This window comes from Bubalus bubalis, chromosome 23 (assembly GCF_019923935.1).
Source record: "Bubalus bubalis isolate 160015118507 breed Murrah chromosome 23, NDDB_SH_1, whole genome shotgun sequence".
In the NCBI taxonomy this organism is placed as follows: domain Eukaryota; kingdom Metazoa; phylum Chordata; class Mammalia; order Artiodactyla; family Bovidae; genus Bubalus; species Bubalus bubalis.
This window is the reverse complement of record NC_059179.1, coordinates 2,498,631-2,519,639: the sequence shown is the minus strand read 5'-3', so window position 1 is coordinate 2,519,639 and position 21,009 is coordinate 2,498,631.

Below are 21,009 nucleotides of genomic sequence, written 5' to 3'. Positions count from 1 at the left end.
CATTCTCCCAAATCTTCCCATACTGTATTTTACTGATTTTGCTGTTTTTTATTTCTCTGAAAATGTCTCCACATGGTACTTACCAATCCTTATTCCACCATTTCCTTCAGTTTCATAGTAGAGTCCATGTCATTAAAGAAGTCAAAGCATTCTTGAATAATCAGAACACTTCTGCCAGATTCTCTAATGTCAATTTGTTTTCTGGAACTTTTTTTTGTCTACATCTTCTTCCTCATCATCTGCTTCTGGTTTGGAAGCTCTCATCTCCACCAAGTGCTGCTGTTAATTCCTCTGGTATAGTGCCTATTACTTCTTGAATTTATCCAAGATGTATATCTTGAAAACTTTCACACACAGGCTCCCCTTTTTTGCCAGAGCAACAAACTCTTTCATGATTTCCTTGATTGACTCTGTTGTAAATCCTGTGAAGTCATGCACAACTTCTGGACAGTTTTTTTCCAACAGGCTTGAAAACTTGTCTGGGGTTCCATGACTTTTACAGTTTTTTCTATAACAACAAGGGCATCTTCAGTGAGGAAGTAATCCCTCCAGACTTTCAAGATGTCCTCCCTATCAAGGTGTTCATCCATAACACTGGCGATCCTTTCCAAACAGTACTGTGTGTGGTAAACCCTAAAGATGCTTAGGCTAGAATTAGATACATCGTGTTTGGGGGCTTGCAGATCACTTCAGTATTTTCAGTGTTGAACTCTTGGGGTTCTAGGTGGTCTAATATATTAAAAAAAAATCTTAAAAGGCAGTCCTTTATAGATATGGTACTTCCTGACTTCAGGAACAAAGCAGGAACCAATTCAGAAGAAAAATAACAATAATAAAATAAAAGTTCTTATTATCCAGGCTTTCTTGAACAATCAAAAGACCAGCAGCTGATGTTTCTTTTCCCCTCAAGCCTCAGGAGTTAGCAGCTTTACATATAAGGGCAGTCTGGACCATAAATCTAACAGAATTAGCATGAAATAGCTGCAGTCCAAGGGGTCACTAAGAGTCGGACACGACTGAGCGACTTCACTTTCACTTTTCACTTTCACACATTGGAGAAGGAAATGGCAACCCACTCCAGTGTTCTTGCCTGGTGGGCTGCCGTCTATGGGGTAAGATAGAGTCGGACACGACTGAATGACTTAGCAGCAGCAGCAGTACAGTTAGCCTATTCCTTCCTGCCTTAAATTGTGGTGCTCACTTCTCTTCCTTACTAATATATGCCCTTTGTCTCATTTTTTTTCCCCAGTCCAGAATGGGTTACTTTTGTTGCATTAAAAACCTGTTCAGGCAGATATTCTTTCTCAACGATTTTATTAATGGCATCTGGGAACTCATCTGCTGCCTCAGTCAGCAGAAGCTGCTTCTCCTACTACTCTGACATTTAAGCCAAACCGCTTTGTAAAATTAGCAAACCACCCTTTGCTTGCATTAGGTTTCCCAGCTTTAGACCCTTCACCTTTTGCTTTAAGTTGCTATATAATGACTCCACTTTTTCGTGAATCATTTTAGAGTCTACAGGTATTCTTTTATTACAGCATTCCTATACCACCCACATAAAAGCTAAGCTGCAGTTTCAATACAAGAGAAAATAATGTTTTGCAACAAGTGTAAAATTTTTGCACCTGCTGGCAAAGCTGCAGCAACAGCTTCATGAATTTATTTATTTATTTATTTATTTACAGTGATCATTTCTCTGGATTCATTTATCTTGAGATAGTAGGCAACTTCAGGCACACATCTCAGTCTGTGCTACATATCAAGCAGTTCAACTTCTTGTAATGTCATGACTTTTCTCTGCTTCTTGGGGGCACTTCTAGCATCGCTAGTGGCACTTTACATGGGCCCCAAGACATTCTTCAAGGTTTACGCTATTGCACTAAACATGATGAAAGGTACAAGAGATCTTCAAGAGATCACTTTTTACAGTAATACACAATTTACTCAAGAGACATAAGAGGAACTGTTCATGGAGTGATTATCAGCATCAAGTGAATACTAGCAACACCACAGTAGTTCACCACAGTAGTAAGAGAAGGTGGCTGCAAAATTACAGTAGTACAGTGTATACCACAGAACATTTTATGCAGTTAAATTTAATACTTCATTTTAACATTTATTTATGCTTCTCAACTGCAAATGACACCATGTATGGTCTGTAAGTGTATGTAAAAATTTTAACTTTCTATTATAAATTTATGTGTATTTAATGGCAGTAAATAAAAGACTAGTGTCTACATGCATTTTATGTACTTATAACTTTTTCGTGACTTATTTTGATATTTCTAGGCTACATAGTTTAATAGTGAGTTTTTTAAATTGTGAAAAATTCCAAAGTATTTTCTAATAAATTTGTTTTAAGAAATCAGCATATAAGTGGACCCACACAACAAAACCCCTGTTGTTCAAGTATCAACTGTAAATCTTAATTTATATCCCCAAACTGTGAAATGATATGCCTATTTGCTATTCTATACTATTACCATTAAAACACAATTGATTGTTTTAAAATATAACACTTAGATTTTAAAAGTTTAGCGCTAAAGAGAAATGAGAAAAAGCTTCAGTACAACCACCAGCTAATTGCTTCTGCAGCCCCTGAACAACACTAAGTCAATGAGTACTTCCAACCAGTCGGTAGAAAAAGAAAGATATATCAGTTCTTCCTCTGTTGTTTCCTGTTGCTGCTGCTGCTGTTAGCACTAAGTTCTTAAATTCCTTTCCTCTAATATCTCCTCTTCACGTCCTGAACTAAATGCTGATGCTGATCATGCTGATTAATTTTATGCATCAACTTGACTGAGGCATGGGGTTCTCAGATGTTTGGCAAAGATTATTCTGGATGTTTCTGTGAGGGTGTTTTTGGATAAGGTTAATATTTCAATTGGAAGTTTAGGTAATGCAGATTGCCCTCCCTAATGTGGGTGGGCCTCAATCAGTTGAAGGCCTGAATAGAATAAAAAGGCTGAACCTCCCCAAGTAACACTGAATTCCTTTTACCTGACTGCCTGCAAACTGGGATGTCAACTTTTTTCCTGCCCATGGATTTGAACAGTTGGCAGTTCCTGGATCTTAAGCCTGCCAGTCTCTGAGCAGAAATACCACCACTGTCTCTCCTGGTTCTTTGGTCTTCAGGCTTGGACTGGAACCGACCCATCAGCTTTACTGGGTCTCCAAATTGTTTTTTCACACTGCAGCCCTTGGAATTTGCCCTACTCTATTTTCATAAGTCAATTCTTTACAATAAATCCACATATAGATATTTACAGAGAGGGAATATAGACATAAATAGACACACAGATACATACAGAGTTATATACAGATCTATTGGTTCTGTTTCTGGAGAACCCTAATACAGGGATGTTGAAGTTTTATTGATGCAGTTCCCAGAGTTTTGTGCTCTGCTTGAAGAAGCAAACACTATTTTTAGAAGCAAATTTAAGAATTTATTTTTATTTCTAATATATTTGCAGCCCCTTGATTTTTTAAAAATTTAAGAAAAACTTCTTAAAACTCAAGCAGAAAAATGCAGCAATGGAGATATAAGCCTAAGTATTAATTAAATTATCTCCAAATTTCCACTTGCAATTCAGCTTTCATGGGGTACATAGACCCAATGACCATTTTTTCCCAGAGTAGAACAGTAGGAGGATTAAGCAAGCATTTTGTAACAAATACCGTCCTTCAAGAAATTTCATCGAGTTCTGGTAAAAATGATGATTATTCTATCCTGATATTAGTAAATCAATTAGTTCATAGCTATACAAGTAATGTTAACTGCAAAGCACAATATTAAAACTATCTATCCTTCTTTTCCAATTTGGATTCCTTCAACCACCTGTAAAAGAATGAAACTAGACCACTTTCTAACACCATACACAAAAATAAACTCAAAATGGATTAAAGATCTAAATGTAACACCAGAAACTATAAAACTCCTAGAGGAGAACATAGGCAAAACACTCTCTGACATACATCACAGCAGGATCCTCTATGACCTACCTCCCAGAATATTGGAAATAAAAGCAAAAATAAACAAATGGGACCTAATTAAACTTAAAAGCTTCTGCACAACAAAGGAAACTATAAGCAAGGTGAAAAGACAGCCTTCAGAATGGGAGAAAATAATAGCAAATGAAGCAACTGACAAACAACTAATCTCAAAAATATACAAGCAACTCCTACAGCTCAATTCCAGAAAAATAAATGACCCAATCAAAAAATGGGCCAAAGAACTAAATAGACATTTATCCAAAGAAACATACAGATGGCTAACAAACACATGAAAAGATGCTCAACCTCACTCATTATCAGAGAAATGCAAATCAAAACCACTATGAGGTACCATTTCACGCCAGTCAGAATGGCTGAGATCCAAAAGTCTACAAGTAATAAATGCTGGAGAGGATGTGGAGAAAAGGGAACCCTCTTACACTGTTGGTGGGAATGCAAACTAGTACAGCCACTATGGAGAACAGTGTGGAGATTCCTTAAAAAACTGGAAATAGAACTTCCCTATGATCCAGCAATCCCACTTCTGGGCATACACACTGAGGAAACCAGAATTGAAAGAGACACGTGTACCCCAATGTTCATTGCAGCACTGTTTATAATAGCCAGGACATGGAAGCAACCTAGATGCCCATCAGCAGATGAATGGATAAGAAAAATGTGGTACATATACACAATGGAGTATTACTCAGCCATTAAAAAGAACACATTTGAATCAGTTCTAATGAGGTGGATGAAACTGGAGCCTATTATACAGAGTGAAGTAAGCCAGAAAGAAAAACACCAATACAGTATACTAACGCATATATATGGAATTTAGAAAGATGGTAACAATAACCCTGTATACGAGACAGCAAAAGAGACACTGATGTATAGAACAGTCTTTTGGACTCTGTGAGAGAGGGAGAGGGTGAGATGATTTGGGACAATGGCATTGAAATATGTATAATATTATATATGAAACGAGTTGCCAGTCCAGGTTTGATGCACAATGCTGGATGCTTGGGGCTGGTGCACTGGGACGACCCGGAGGGATGGTATGGGGAGGCAGGAGGGAGGAGGGTTCAGGATGGGGAACACATGTATGCCTGTGGCAGATTCATTTCAATATATGGCAGAACCAATAAAATATTGTAAAGTTTAAAAATAAAATAAAATAAAAAAAATAAAAATAAAAATATATATTAAAAAAATAAAACAAAACTCTCTCTCTCAAGCAGTTTTTTTTTACATGTAATTACAGTTAATTCAAATAATTTGAATATCAAGGCAGTTATGAAATTTCCTGCATATCATGCAGTTTGTCTATGGCTGAAGAATAATAATAAAAGAGGTCCAGTAACTCTCTAGCTGTAACCAGTAATTCTGGAGTATCTTCTATGCTGGATTTTCTTTCTGAACACCCAACTGAAAGTATGCATAAACATCAGGGGCTTCCCGTATCCTTCACAGCCCTCATCATGTGTATGTGCCATCAGTAACATTTCTATGATGTTAAAATACATATGCAGAAGCTAAGTCATACAGCAAGTTTGTGCAAACACAGACAAAACTAAAGCCAGGATTTAGTGCATCCCAAAAGTTGTACAAGCTTCCTAATGGAAAGGACTGGCTGTGGGGAAAACTGGGTCTTGCTCTGTAAAAGTTTAATCCAATTTTCTGCTAATGGGTGGACTGTGTTCCCTCCCTATAGTTTGGCCTGAAGCAGCCCAGTCCTGGAGTCTGCAGACTCTATGGTAAGGCTAAAGTCCTCCAAGATGACTCATGCCAGTGCATCAACCTCCCAGGACTGCTGCTGCCAGTGCACCTTACCTCACGGCAGGCCACTGTTGACATGCCTTCACAACCAGAGACTCCCAAATACTCACAGGCAAGTCTCAGTCTCTTGTGGGATCACTGTTCCTTTCCCCTGGGTCCTGGTGCATACAAGATTTTGTTTGTGCCCTGCAAGAGTCTCTGTTTCCCCAGTCTTGTGAAAATTCTGTAATCAAATTCTGCTGACCTTCAAAGTCAGATTTTCTGGGGATTCCCAGTCCCTTTACTGGATCCTCAAGTTGGGAAGTCTGATGTGGGGCTTAGAACCTTTGCAACAGTGTGAGAACTTCCTTGGTATAATCATTCTCCAGTTTGTGGGTCGCTCACCTGGCAGTTCTATGGTAGGTCTAATGGTGACCTCCTCCAAGAGGACTTATGCCACATGCCATGCCTCCCAGAACTGCTACTGCTAGTGCCCCTGTCCCCATGGCAGGCCACTGCTGACCCATGTCACCATGGGAGACCATCAAACACTCACAGACAGGTCTGGCTCAGTCTCTTGAGGGGTCACTGCTCTTTCCCCTGGGCCCTAATGTACACAAGGTTTTATTTCTGCCCTCCAAGAGTCTATGGCTTGAATGGAGTTTGATTTTAACTCTTACCATCTTATTAAGGCTTCCCCTTTGTCCCTGGATGTGGGGTATCTTTTTTGGTGGGTTCCAACAAAGGTATGATCTAAATCAAATCCCTTATGATTATACAGTGGATGTTACAAATGGATTCAAGGGATTAGATATGCTAGAGTACCTGAAGAACTATGGATGGAGGTTCATAACACTGTACAGGAGGCAGTGACCAAAACCATCCCCGAGAAAAAGAAAGGCAACAGGGCAAAATGGTTGTCTGAGGAGGCCTTACAAATATCTGAGAAAAGAAGAGAAGCAAAGGCAAAAGAGAGAGAGAGAGAAAAAAAAAAAAAAAGATATACCCATCTGAATTCAGAGTTCCAAAGAACAGATCTCTTCCAAAGAAGAGATAAAAAAAAAAAAAAAAACTTTCTTAAATGAACAATGCAAAGAAATAGACGAAAACAATAGAATGGGAAAGACTAGATATCTCTTTAAGAAAATTAGAAATACCAAGGGAACATTTCATGTAAAGATGGGCACAATAAAACACAGAAATAGTATGGATCTAATAGAAGCAGAAGAGATTAAGAAGAGTTGGCAAGAATATATGGAAGAACTATACAAAAAAGGTTGTAATGACCCAGATAACCATAGCAGTGTGATCACTCACATAGGGCCAGACATTCTGGAGTGCAAAGTCAAGTGAGCCTTAGGAAGCATTCAGCTTCCTAAGTTGCTTAGTCGTGTCTGACTCTTTGCAACCCCATGAACTGCAGCACACCAGGCCTCCCTGTCCATCACCAACTCCCAGAATTTACCCAAACTCATGTCCATTGAGTCAGTGATGCCATCAAACCACCTCATCCTTGGTCGTCCCCTTCTCCTCCATTACTACAAACAAAGCTAGTGGAAGGGATGGAATTCCAGCTGAGTTATTTCAAATCTTAAGAGATGATGCTGTAAAAATGCTGCACTCAATATGCCAGCAAATTTGTAAAACTGCAGTAGCCACAGACTGGAAAATATCAGTTTTCATTTTGATCCCAAGGAGGGCAATGCCAAAGAATGTTCAAATTACCGTACAATTTCACTCACTTCACATGCTAGCAACTTAATATTCAAAATCCTGCAAGCTAGGCTTCAACAGTACTTTAACTGAGAAATTCCAGATGTTCAAGCTGGATTTATAAAAGTTAGAGGGACCAGATATTAAATTGCCAACATCTGTGAATCACAGAAAAAACAAGAGAATTCCAGAAAAAAAACATCTAATTTTGTTTCATTGACTGTGCTAAAGCCTTTGACTGTGTGGATAACAGCAAACTGGAAAATGCTTAAAGAGGTGGGAATACCAGACCACCTTACCTGCCTCCTGAGAAACCTGTAAGGAGGACAAGAAGAAACAACAATGAGGACAGAACATGGCACAATGGACTGGTTCAAAATTGTAAAAGGAGTCTATCAAGGCTGTATATTGTTAGTCTGCTTATTAACTTACATGTTGTGTACATTATAAGAAATGCCAGGCTTGATGAAGCTCAAGCTGGAATTCAGATTGCTGAGAAAAATATCAATAACCTCAGATATGCAAATGGCACCACCTTTATTGCAGAAAGTGAAGAGGAACTTAAGAGCCTCTTGATGAAGGTGAAAGAGGAGAGTGAAAAAGCTGGCTTAAAACTCAACGTTCAAAAAACAAAGATCATGGCATCTGGTCCCATCACTTCATGGCAAATTAACGGGGAAAAAGATGGGAACAGTGATAGATGTTATTTTCTTGGGCTCCAAAATCACTGTGGATAGTGACTGCAGCCACGAAATTAAAAAGACATTTGCTCCCTGGAAGCAAATGACAAACCAAGACAGCATATTGAAAAGCGGAGCATCACTTTACCGGCAAAGGTTCATCCAGTCAAAGTCATAGTTTTTTATAGTAGTCAATTACGGATGTGAGAGTTGGACCACAATAAAGACTGAGCTTTATTTTATGGTCCATCAACTTCAAATAATTGATGCCTTCGAACTGTGGTGCTGGGGAGGACTCTTGAGCATCCCTTGGACAGCAAAGAGATCAAACTAGTCAATCCTAATGGAAATCAACCCCAAATATTCATTCATTGGAAGGACTGATAGTGAAGCTGAAACTCCAATATTTTGACTACCTGATGTGAAGAGCCGACTCACTGGAAAAGACCCTGATGTTAGAAAAGATTGTGGGCAGGAGGAGAAGGGGGCAAAAGAAGATGAGATGGTTGGATGGCATCATCAACTCAATGGACATGAGTCTAAGCAAATTCCAAAAGATAGTGAAGGACAGAGAAGCCTAGTGTCCCACAGTCCATGGGGTTCCAAAGAGTCAAACAAAACTGAGCGAATAAACACCACCACCAAAATTGGTTCTGGGAGACTAAAGCAATCAGGAACCAACACTATAGGAAAGGCTCGTCCACACTATCTCCTGGATCTGGCAAAGAACAGGCAGTTACCTTCAGTATTTAGTTAAGTAATGACTCAGATCCCTAGTGGGTGATCAGCACTATTGGAGGTAAACCACAGCTAATGCCCAGTGGCAGTGCACCATGAGGATAGTCCAGGGATTACATGGGCAAGAAAGAATCCACAACAAATCTTCCAGTTATACCCACAGGTAAAAGGACAGTTTTCTTTAACAAGAGAAGGGTCAATAAGTAACTGAGTTACAGATCAGATTATCTTAGTTATAAGGTGACTGCCATATGTGTTTCTACATATACCCTGTGTTTCTACGTACACTCCCAATGGACATATATCACAACCTGGCAATAAAAGAAGAGAATACTGATGATGATATCAAAGCTTCCCTTTAAAAATTTTTTAATTTTGGTTTATAAAAGAAAATGAACTTGATTAAAAAATGTAAATGTGTTAAAATGGCTACTTATCATAATTATGCAGAAAAATGTCCTCTAAAAGTAAAATATCCCATTATTGGGAAAAGGTGAGCAGTTCCCATGATAAAAATGTGCTCTCTTTTTTTTTTAATTTAGTTGTGACCAGTAGTAATCTGGAATCAAACTCAGGGCAGATAAATAATGAATCACTGAGCTTTTTTTTTTTTTTTTTTTTAACCTATTGAACTGTTTAGATAAGAAAAGTGGGCTTATCTTTTAAATGCTGCACTCATTTCAGACATTTTGCTTCAGTGATTTGGGGAAATAAGAAATTTATGTGTTTTTATGAGCTTTGTGATAAGATTTTATACAAAAATGTTACAATATGCATTTGCTTTACTGTTAGAACAGCTCTTACATCTTGAAAGAGGACCATAAGTCACAATTACCATTCCTTTCTACATGCCAAGTTTTCTGGGTTATTTTCTTTGAGAGACCATTTGTCTAACTGGTTATCGATCAACTAGATCACTATTTCTATCAGAATGAACAGCTGAAATAAAGTATGGATAAATTTAACTTTTTCTGAGTCATTATAAAATTCTTACATGTTAATGTTCATTGAATTTTGCTTATTACTCAAATAAATATATATTCAGTGCAGGAAATTTAGAAAATATGGAAATATAAATAGAAAAAAAAAGGCAAATAACTATGGAACATTCTACCAAAGATAACAGTGAATAAACAAGTTTATAAAACTATATTGATGAATCACCAAAACATTGTTAAGCATAAGAAGCTAGACACAAAAAGTACATATTGTATGATTTAATTTTTATCAAGTAAAATCATCTATTATAATGAGAAAAATCACAGTGACTACATATGCATATATTGACTAGAAGGTGGCACAGGAACTTTCTGAAATAATGAAAATGAAAATATTCTTTACTTTATAAGATGTGGGTCACATGGCTCTATGCATTTGTAAATCTTATCAGATTTCATACTTTCTGTGCAATTCATTACATGTGAATTATATTTTAATTAAAAACATGATGCTGTTACGAATTTTCCAAGAGGGCAAAATGACTTATGCCACTTTAGTTTGCTTTCATGTTATTTACAATTTTTTTTTTTAATTTACCTTAAAACCATATATAGAAAAGCTTTTCAGAATAATGTTAATCTTTATATGAAAAGTGAACTTTAGGACCATTAGTCATTTCTTTGAAGTTGGACACAAAAATGTTACTAGAAGAGGTTGAAAAGCTCCCACCATCAGCCTAAGCAAGTTATCTTGTAGTTATTTGAATCTAGCAGAATAATTAAAAAAATAATAATAATTTTATTTATTGCCTTATTATAGTTAATCAAGGCATGTAAGCCAATACGAATCAGTCAAATTCAGAGTCCATTGTCATTTAAATACTTTCTTCAGTTTAATTTCTTAGACTATTAGTGTCAATATCTAACATAATGATTAACCATTTATAAAATTATTTCATACCTATTATCTTACTTAGTGCTCTTAAGAACTCCATAGGGTACAAACTTTTAGCCCCACTGAATTGATCTGATGTGAAAATTGGCCATTAGTGAGGTTAAGGAATTTTTTTCAAGAAAATGTATAGCTATCAAGTAACAGTCAAGGTTCAAAATGAGATCTGTTTCCACACCTAGTGCCCCATCCAACATACTGACAAGTAGATGAAACAAGGTTATTTCTTGACAAATTCATAAAAAGTTTCTTACTCATAAAAATAAACTCTCTGCTGCTATAGTGTTATAATCATTGCCATGTCTTAAAGACTAATAAAATATTTGAAAAAATATTCAGGTAAGTTTAATAAGTGTATGCAAAATAAAATTGCTTAAGCCTCAAAAAAAGATGACACTAACATTTTGATTTTTTTCTAATTTCTTTGCTTTACTTATCCAAACAATATTTTTATAAACATTAGTTATTTTATTGTATAACTTTTTTCCGTATCTTGCTAGTTTAAAATAGCTACATATGCTATACTGGTCTCCATTACATTAACTATTCATTTATAAAAGAATTTTAAAAACTACTTAGCATTCTACCATATGAGTGTGTTATTAAAATATTTAACCATGAATTATATATTTTTTAATTTAATGATAGCTATGTTAAAAAAAAAGTACAATGATGATTCAAATTGCATCTTTAAGCCATATGACCATTTCACTTCTAATTATTGAAAGTCAAAACTGGTATCAGTTCAGTTCAGTCATGTCCGACTCTTTGCAACCCCATGGACTGCAGCGCACCAAGCTTCCCTGTCCATACCAATTCCCAGAGCTTGCTCAAACTCATGTCCATCAAGTCAGTGATGCCATCCAACCATCTCATCCTCTGTCATTCCCTTCTCCTCCTGCCTTTGATCTTTCCCAGCATTAGGGTCTTTTCTAAAAGCTGGTATAGTTTTTAAGTTATCAAAAGTCCATTCTCCCCTTCTTCCTGAAAACCAAGAAGTTGGGGACTAGCTACATTTTTCAATTCCCCTTGATTCTAAGTGTTAAATATAATCAGGCCTTGGCTTTAAAGCATTGCACATGTGCTTCCCTGCATTCATCTCTCCCCAACCACATCCCATCCCACACATGTCTCAGTTGAACCAAAAAAACAGGTCATACTCTAGAATAGTGCACTGACTTGAAAGAAACCTGATCCCCTGAATGACTTAGTGGAAGAAAACTTTCCTGTACCATTCTAGGAAGACTGTGAGGGAAAGAAAACAATGTACAGTGGCCCTGGCTATCCACAGGTTGTGCCTCCTTACAATTTGCTGTTGATTGAATATCTGGATGAAGATCCATGATACTGAGGGCCAACTGTGAGACTTGAGCATCCACAGATTTTGGTATATTGAGGTAGGACTGTATTTGCTTTTTACTAGTAACTTCTATTGGTTCTCTTTGTTATAGTAGCAGTTATACCTAATTCAGCTTCTAAGAATTAGATCTAAGAATTAGAACGCAAATACTGATCAAAGAATCTACAAATAAATGCTGGAGAGGGTGTGGAGAAAAAGGAACCCTCTTGCACTGCTGGTGGGAATATAAATTGATATAGTCACTGTGGAGAACAGGATGGAAGCTCCTTAAAAACTTAAACTAGAACCACCATGTATTTACCAGTGATAGCATTCCTGGGCATATACCCTGAGAAAACCATACAGCACTATTTCCAATAGCCAGTACATGGAAGCCACTTAAATATCCATTAACAGATGAATGGATAAAGATGTGGTGCATATAGGCAATGAAATATTACACAGCTGTAGAAAGGAATGAAATTGCATCATTTGTAGTGATGTGGATGAACCTAAAGTCACTCAGAGAGAGTGAATTCCAAAAGAGCAAAATATTGTCTATTAATGCATATATAATGAATCTAAAACAATGGTACTTATGAACCTATCTGCAGGGCAGTAATAGAGGTGCAGAAATAGACATAGAGAATGGTCTTGTGGACTGGAGTGGAGGTTGAAGAGAGTGGGCTGAATTAAGAGAGTAGCATTCACATATACACACTACCATATGTAAAAGAGCTAGTGGGAAACTGCTGTATGGCACAAGGAGCTTAGCTTGTACTCAGTGGTGACCTGGAGCGGTGGGATGGGGTGGGGTAGGAGGGAGGCTCAAGACAGAGGGGATATATGTATACACGTAGCTGATTTATGTCATTGTATCAACACAACATTGTAAAGCGATTACACGCCAATTAAAAAATAAATTAAAAAAATTGTAAACCCACACACTAAAGCCAAATATACTGCAGTTGAATATACATATAGTTGAATCAGTTTTTCCAGGTTGAATGATAATCATTCTTTCACTGATCAATTGTTATACAACTACCATGAAGTTAGCACTAGTGAGTCAGACACAATTCCTGTCTAAGAAAGCACACATCTGTAAAGTAAGAAATCATAACATACCATAGAGTGTGAAGAGCTGTGCAGTACGGGGAAATACAAAATACTTATGGTTTTATATAATCACAACCCTAACCCAGTCTTGAAGTTCATTAAAGTCTTCCTAGAAGAGGTGTCATAAAGTTATTCTTCAAAATATATAGGTGATAGCCAGATAAAATGGTCCTTCTCCCAACCCCTAGTCCTCTGCCTGAATTCTATCTGTGGACAAACTTTAGCTGAGCAAGTTTAATTGGAAACATGAGAAAATGCAGGATCAAAGAAAAATAGTCAAACGATTCTAAATAATAGTATTTAGTCATTAAGCATAGTCAAGGCCCTTTTAGTTCCTCTTCAGAGGCATAGATAACATTCTGAGCCATGTCCTGTGAGCTTTGTAGATACTGAAACCCTTACCACATGGAAGAAGTCAACTACAAGATGACCAGACTGTAGCCATGACATAAGCTGCCACAGTTCTGAGAACTGGCCTCAAGGAAATGGGAACAAACTGATTCTGGAACTAAAGATTAACTGAATTTAAAACAAACAAGATGATGCTGATCAGACCACCATATGACCAATTTCAAGATGACTGTCAGAGTTGACTGTGCTTTTCCTGAATGTAGCTCCCCCTCTCCATCCATAAAATATTTTGCCCACTGATTATCTGGGGAGAAGGAGTTGGCCTTTGAACAGGAGTCCACCCTGCTTGCCAACCCCTATCCCTTGCCGTGTTGCTGGCATCTAAAGTAAGGCAAACATTTCTTTCCACCAACTTTGCCTCTATAACAGCCTTTGAATAGAGAGCAGCAGAACCTAACTTTCAGTTACAACTGAAAGCGTCACATATAATGAAACTCTAGACAAATCCCAATTCAACAGCTGTGCCCATCTCCTTCACACCCATTACCTTCTTATTCTCCCTATACTCTTTTTCTCATATTTCAATTTCTGTTCTAAGTGGTGAGATAATACTAGTCATAACAATGAAAAAAGTATAAAGTCCCTACAACACAGACTTAAAATTATTGGAAATAACTTTATTTTACTGCCAGTTTTACAATTCTTCTTTACCATCACATTCATATTCTCTGAAAAACTGAAATACATGATGCTGAAAATACTCAGGTTTTTCATGCATGAAGGACCATAATTTTGGAACCGTTCTCTGCAGCTTCTTAAAAGATTTATTGAATCATTTGTCTGGATGGAGGCAGTAAATGAGCCTGCAGTGAGGTCTCTGGGTCATGGAATCATGTTTCTCCAATCTTCATAGAGTTAAACAAGAAATGGTCCCAGTTGACAGCACAGGTGCAAGTTATTTCATATAACACTGGCCTTCCCCCAAAACATATTAGTCATAGATGTGGAGGTTTTTGGTATTTATTAAATGTTTAAATAACATGAAAATGATTTGTGCTCCATGTTTGAAAATAAAATAGATTTAACTATTTGTTAAAACATTACTGGTAGAACTTTTCAAACAGTTTAATATAACTAAGGAAATACCCAGTTTTGTGAGAAACAGGACACTTCAATAGTAGGATATTTAAAATATTTCTTAAGAATTAAAGCCTCCATTTTACAAGTTGCAAAAGAGCAATACTGGTGTTGTTTCCATCAATACTGTAAAGTGAAAGTTGTGTTCTATGCTCTCAAGAGAAAGTGAATGTTCTCCAATGGTTCGGCTATCCTCTCTTCTGTTTCCAATTGATTATCACATGGTTTTAAAAAATTAGTACTTACTCAAGTTTAGGCATAGACAGTTGGAAAAAACAACAGTAAGCCACCATTTTCACACTTAGTGTTCTTATATAATGCTATATAATATTTATATAATACAAAGTTCTTTATTCACTTTCATATGTAATAAGACAAACCAAAGAGGAAAAAAAAGAAACAAACAAAAACTTACAATTTGAAAAGATAGACTGTTTAATGTCTCACCTTAACTGAAGTAATTGCTTTGACCCAGTCTGTCAGAGATGTCTCTCACTTGTTTTTAAGTATCAATTCAGATATTAACAAAATGCCTCTTCTATAAGATAAATTTGTGCCTTCAACTCTACTTCACCTTACTAAGTCTCTCAATTCTATCTAGTGTTTTAGATCCAAACAAATGCCATTCCCATGAGCACATCCCCAGTAATTTGAAAAACTCAACTCCTATTCACCTCCCAAGGAAGTTCCTTATTCACCTTAAGGCTATGTTTCTGCTTGAGTCAAATTTAATGAGCTCCAGTAAGAAACTCATGCAAAACCAAAACAAACAGAAAAACATCCTTTGCCTTAATGACTATATCCTGAAAAGCTAAAACATCCCACACAGAGTATTATGTACTAGTTGATTACTAAGTACCCCTTTCAAATACACCATTTGAACAACAAATCTTCAATTGCATAAGCTGCACTTTGGGAATTGCACAATGTGTATTTGTCAGACTTAGTGTGGCTTGTTCTTCTACTTTCCTTCTGCCAACACCACCCAGATGACTACACCTTACTTGTTCCAGTGTCCCAGATGCTCAGGGTTCCTGTGGGTATTCTCATTCCTCATCAGCCAGGTAGTCCAATAAGTCCTATCTTATTCTGAATGCCCAATATCAATCCTCCTCCTCTGAGTTAATTCAACTTTTAGTCCAAATTCAACTGCACTAATCATTTCACACAAATGATTTGACCCTTTCATTAGTCTCAGAGCACCCAGATTGCACTCAGCAGTGAACCCCTGTGTGGAACAATCATGGGCATCTGCTCTTGCTTTGGTGACATTGACATTTTTCTTCCTATTAAACTGGAGATGAGCAGAGCCCCCTGCTGACTCATGTTGCAAATGTAGTGTTGCTGCTGCTGCTGCTAGGTCTCTCCAGTCGTGTCCAACTCTTCGTGACCCCATGGACTTCAGCCTACCAGGTTCCTCCATCCATGGGGTTTTCCAGGCAAGAGTACTGGAGTGGGTTGTCATTGCCTTCTCCAAAATGTAGTAAGAAAACAAACAAACAAACTTGTATGCAGTCACTGAGATTTTTGCAGGGGTTTCTTACTTTAGTATACCATTGTCATTTCTGTCTAATAAAAGAAATAAAAGAAACAAAGGATAGAGTTAGAACATGCTTGTATATCTAACAGCATAACAGTAATTAGCTAACAGTAATTAGCTTTTATCATTAAAGCAGTTAGCCAAAATTCAATTACCATCTACTTAAATTTAAATATAAATCGATTGATATTTTCTCATTTCAACTGGGGAAAAAAAAAAAAAAAAAAGGTAGCCTTTAGACTCCAAAACTTCATTTGTCCTAAGTTAATAGTGACCTGCCTTTTGAGAAACCTATATGCAGGTCAGGAAGCAACAGTTAGAACTGGACATGGGACAATAGACTGGTTCCAAATAGAAAAAGAAGGATGTCAAGGCTGTATATTGTCACCTTGCTTATTTAACTTCTATGCAGAGTACATCATGAGAAACACAGGGCTGGAAGAAGCACAAGCTGGAATCAAGATTGTGTGGAGAAATATCAATAACCTCAGATATGCAGATGATACCACAATTATGGCAGAAAGTGAAGAACTAAAGAGCCTCTTGATGAAAGTGAAAGAGGAGAGTGAAAAAGTTGGCTTCAAGTTCAACATTCAGAAAACTAAGATCATGGCATCTGGCCCCATCACTTCATGGGAAATAGATGGGGAAACAGTGGAAACAGTGTCAGACTTTATTTTTTTGGGCTCCAAAATCACTGCAGATAGTGATTGCAGCCATGAAATTAAAAGACGATTACTCCTTGGAAGGAAAGTTATGACCAACCTAGATAGCATATTCAAAAACAGAGACATTACTTTGCCAACAAAGGTCCGTCTAGTCAAGGCTATTGTTTTTCCAGTAGTCATGTATGGATGTGAGAGACGGACTGTGAAGAAAGCTGAGCACCCAAGAATCGATGCTTTTGAACTGTGATGTTGGAGAAGACTCTTGCAAGTCCCTTGGACTGCAAGGAGATCCAATCAGTCCATCCTAAAGGGATAAGTCCCGAGTGTTCATTGGAAGGACTGATGCTAAAGCTGAAACTCCAATACTTTGGCCACCTGATGTGAAGAGCTGACTCATTGGAAAAGACCCTGATGCTGGGAAGGATTGGGAGTAGGAGAAGGGGACGACAGAGGATGATAGCGGCATGGCATCATTGACTCAATGGATATGAGTTTGAGTAGACTCCAGGAGTTGGTGATGGACAGGCAGGCCTGGCGTGCTGTGTGGTTCATGGGGTTGCAAAGAGTCCGACACAACTGAGCAACTGAACTGAACTGAATAGTGTAAGAAATCAAGGCTAGTGTTTTTATTTCATAACATCTCTAAAGATTGCAACTCTACAAGGATACAACCTCATGAACATTCCATTTAGAACTCTTGTCACATATTTGATATTAAACTAGCTATAAGTTAATCTGTAAATTCCTTAGGTATAGAATTAATTTATAGATTATAATTTGACATATTTATGGAATTATTGGAAATTTGTTTCTGTTTACTAAAAAAACAATATTCTAAGTGTTCTTAGTTATTAATAAAACACTAAAAATATTTATTTTTAGTAAGCAAAAACCTTAACATCAAACCACCCAATGATCAAAATCTTCAGAGCAACATGTTATCTGACTAAATACTGCAGCCTGAATCTGCCAAAGGCTACTTAATCAAAACATGTACCCATAGCTTGTTACAGGTGTTAAAATTTAGTTTGGGGACTATTGCCTTTCAGCTGTGAGAGATATAATTAAACAAATTAAAAGAAAGCTACTTGCAGCTGGAAAAGCACATCCAAGTTTATTTCAGTGCACGTAATTGTAACATTTTTCCTATTTTTATATTTTTGCCCTGTGATTTAAAAGTGTTTGCATCCAGTAAATCTGTTTATACAGTCCTTTAATGTCTTCAAACATAGAGAACAGGGTGGGGAGGGATGAATTGGCAGTTTGAGATTAGCAGATGCAAACTATCATATATAGATTGAATAAACAACTGCATCCTATTGCATAGCACAGGAACTATATTAAATATTCTGTGATAAACCACAATGGAAAGAATATGTAAACTAATATATATGTGTGTGTATAACTGAATCACTTTGCTCTATACCAGAAATGAACACAACATTGTATATCAATGATATATCAACAACAAAAAAAATCAATAGTCCTTTAGTGTCTTGCTCATTTCTTTTCTACTTCACTTTTCTCGGTTCAAGTTAGTCACCACAGAGTTTCATTGGATTTTTATAGCCTGATATTTCTTCTAATGATGCAATAATTTTTGTATAGTTTCTCAGGATTTCTATGCAAATTTCTACCATTTTACAGCTGCAAAAATGGAATAAAATAAAAGGCAGTGGAAGAGTTTGTGTTTCTGTGTGGGTAGAGGGCATATTAGAACTCTTTATTTTCCACTCTACCTCATTGTGAATCTAAAACAGGTCTTAAAAATAGTTTTGGTTTTTTAGATCACCCCAAATCTCTTAAGGACAGAACCACCATACCAAGTCATCTGATGTTTACCATCATTCCAACCTCATCAATGGCACATGGGGTTTGAGGAGTGGAACATTAGCCTCAGGAAGACTGACTGGTGGGCAAGGAGGTGTGGTTATCCGACAGACAGATATGACAACCCGGGAAGGTGCATGGAAGAGAGTGCGAATGCACTTACCTTGACGATTTGGCATCCAATATTCCTGTCTGGACCATGTAGTGATAGAGTGGGCACAAGTGGAGCCTTGTGGAGGACAAATCGGGCTGCCAGGGTCCTTCTTGATCCTAAACAGGATTGCTAATTCCCCTGAATACACTGACTCCTTAGCCTTGTCCTCTGGCTGGTGGGCTGGTGTGGGAGAGTCCGCCGATGAGACACACTGGGAGATGCCTGTGTAATTTCCCAGGACAGGGCCAAAGTGGTCTGGCTTAACAACTTTCGCTGTCTGTACCAGGCATGCAGTCCAGTATGGGGACCCGTTGCCCAGGAAGATGGCCAGAGGGGCATGGGCAGCCCATGTCTATACAGAGCTAGAGGTCCTGGTGGCCGTGGTTAGGTGAGTGGAGTGACCTCCACAGGCCCGTGCTGTGTCTCCCACTCTGCTTCCAGGCTCCTCGGGAAGGATCATAGGTCCAGGCTTATAGGGACAGACCTCGCCACAGATTGGAACTTCTAGGGGACACATTAGCTGTCTGCATCCAACATACTCCTGGATAGAGTTGCTGTTCCCCTGAAGACAGAATTCACAGGATTTCCGAAGCCATTAAAGAGCTGTTGGAGATAGGAGGCAGCTGGGAATCAACACTGTCAGGCAGGTCCCAAGTCCCATAAGAACAGCAGGACCACAAGTGGTCTGATGGCAGCCACCACGCACTGAAGGAACTGCTGGTCCAGACAGCCAGCTTGGTGGGTGCTGCTGGACCCTACCTAACCAGCAGATGGGCCCTGAAGACTGAGGCTGCTGCTTCGACTAGGAAGATTCTGTGCATGGGTGAAGAGGCTGTCTCAGCCTCAAGGCTTCCTGGGATAGATCCTCATGTTCTGGACATGTATGGATAAACTGGCTAAAGTAAGGGCTTCTCTGAGACACACTGGGCTCTCAGGGTGCATCCCACTCCTAAACAGAATTGTGGGGAATTACTTGGCTTAAAGCTCAACATTCAGAAAATGAAGATCATGGCATCTGACCCCATCACTTCATGGGAAATAGATGGGGAAACAGTGGAAACAGTGTCAGACTTTATTTTTTGGGAGCTCCAAAATCGCTGCAGATGGTCACTGCAGCCATGAAATTAAAAGACACTTACTCCTTGGAAGGAAAGTTATGGCCAACCTAGATAGCATGTTCAAAAGCAGAGACATTACTTTGCCAACAAAGGTCTGTCTAGTTAAGGCTATGGTTTTTCCAGTGGCCATGTATGGATGTGAGAGTTAGACTGTGAAGAAGGCTGAGCGGTGAAGAATTGATGCTTTTGAACTGTGGTGTTGGAGAAGACTCTTGAGAGTCCCTTGGACTGCAAGGAGATCCAACCAATCCATTCTAAAGGAGATCAACCCTGGGTGTTCTTTGGAAGGAATGATACTTTGACCACTGCCAGGAGCCAGCACAGGTGTTCCCACCCATGACAAAGATCATGCGGAGAGGCCTGATATGCAAAGGCGAGTCAGGGCTCAAGGGGCCCCCCTGGACATGCCCGAGCATCTACCCCAAAACCAAAATCTGTCTGTTTTACTATTTAACGACTTTCACCAACTCTTCTGACATCAATGGGGGGCTATCTCCCACCACCTTTCTCTGTAAGAAAATCAATTTAAAACTCTAGTTAATAAGTCTCCTGGACATAATAGGAGTGTTTCAATTCAAACCCCTCTGATGACTTTCTAGCTTGCCTGACAGGTTTGTTCAGATTCAGAGCCTCCCAACCACGAGAGGCACGGGAAGCTTAAGATATTCTAACAATGCAGAGCTTCTCAGTTAAAATTGTTAAAATAGAACTAGTAGAGGATTTCTTGAGCTAATGCTTGCTGCCAAGTTTCCATATCCCTTACCTACTGTGTCCCTGGGAATGTATTAATTAATATAGTTGGTATATAGAAATGTAAGTAGTAGCTTTAATGTTTGTAACCTTGGACCCTTGAGTTAATTCTTTTCTTGTTATAGCCCACCACACTTTTGCCCTATAGGAATGCAACTTTAATGCTTTCGGAGGGTGGCACCTGACCTTAGAATAATCACCTTTAGAGAAAAATAAGTTTTCTGAAGAAAGGGT